We start from the raw sequence: 1,481 nt of genomic DNA, 5'->3' as shown, positions 1-1,481 counted from the left end.
CGCTTGCCAGCCCCTGGTGAAGCCCTGAGCCGTGTCCCAGGAGGACGGCCAGGGAAGGCGGAAGATGGCCCCTGCCGACCTCTGCGCACTTCCCTGTGAATCCAGCCATTGTCGCCAAGTGACTTCCTAAGAGTGCTGGAATGGAGAGTGTCGTTCCCAAATTCATATCCTTCCTGGAACCCCCGAGAATGGTTTATTTGGAATTGGGTTGTGGCAAGCGTGATTATTTAAATGAAGATGAGGTCGGACTGGAATGGGGTGGCCCTTAATCCAATATGACTGGTGTCCCTATAAGGACAGAAACCCAGACTCTCGGGGAGACGACATGTGACAATGGAGGCCCAGGCTGGGGGGCACGCAGCGAAGCGCCGAGGAGCGCCAAGGACTGCCTGCAGCCGCCAGGGGTGAAGGAGGCAGGAGGGACCTTCCCCCAGCACCCTGGGAGGGAGCGCCGCTTCCCCACCTTCATTTCAGACTTCTGGCCTCCAGACTGTGAGGGAAGAGCTCTCTCGCGAGAACCACCTAGTTCAATGGCCTTTGCTACACTCGAGGCACATCTAGCTCTGAGATCTACCTTCACTTGCATCTTCTCACAACGGGGAGGAAAGCACACAGCCAGAGACCTGGAGAGCTTGTGTCCCGGGGACCTTCTCCTTTCCCACCCTGACTGGGCTTCCCAGGAGCTCCGCCTGGTGCTTGGTGCCCCTGCACCCGGGACGCTGTCCGTCCTGCCAACCACAACCCTGTGCTTCCACACCCGTCCTGGGCCTACTTTGCCCTCCCTGTGCACCTTCCATCTCTGGTCTCTACAGATCGCTGGCCGCATGTAATCAATCACCAGTATTTGTAGAACCCTCTCCTGCACTCCCATACCTCACCCAAATAATCGTCAAGCAGTCCTTTGTTCTCATTTCCTTGTCTCAAGGGAGGTTAAGACAACACAGGCTGGTGGGCAAATGTGAGGCTCCCCTGGTCGAAGCTGGGCCAGGCGCCAACACCCGAGGCCAGGGGAGGCCCCTTAGGGAGGCGACTGTGTCATGAGTTGTCCAGACTGGGACACTTTTCAGAGCCTACAGAGCACTGGCAATGATTATATCGGGAGGAGAAGTGTGAATGGGGATCATCCTGAGCCAGTGGGACGAAGTCCACCTGCCGAGGTCCACCTGCCGCGTGGGCATCCCCCCAGCCCCCCAGTGGGTGGTGGTCATTTTCGAGTCCATGTGACTTTGATGGATCATGAGTGTCAACGTCTAGTGCGTTGGGGTCCCTGGGTAAGGGTCTACGAAATCACCAGGACACAGGGGATGCAGAGCAAAGGCAGCACTTGCAACTGCATACTGCCGTTTATTTCTCACCTAGCTATATACTCGCAGAGATCAGATAAACATAACAATGTATCAAGCCAACATCTGTGAAGTGAAATATACACGAAATGCAATAAGAACAAAATACATCCTGCTTATGCTTGCAGAATAAAGAAT

Source organism: Mirounga leonina, unplaced genomic scaffold (genome assembly GCF_011800145.1).
Source record: "Mirounga leonina isolate KUSES-001 unplaced genomic scaffold, KU_Mleo_1.0 Mir_101413, whole genome shotgun sequence".
Lineage (NCBI taxonomy): Eukaryota > Metazoa > Chordata > Mammalia > Carnivora > Phocidae > Mirounga > Mirounga leonina.
The sequence above is the reverse complement of the archived record's forward strand: the minus strand, read 5'-3'. Positions refer to the sequence as shown.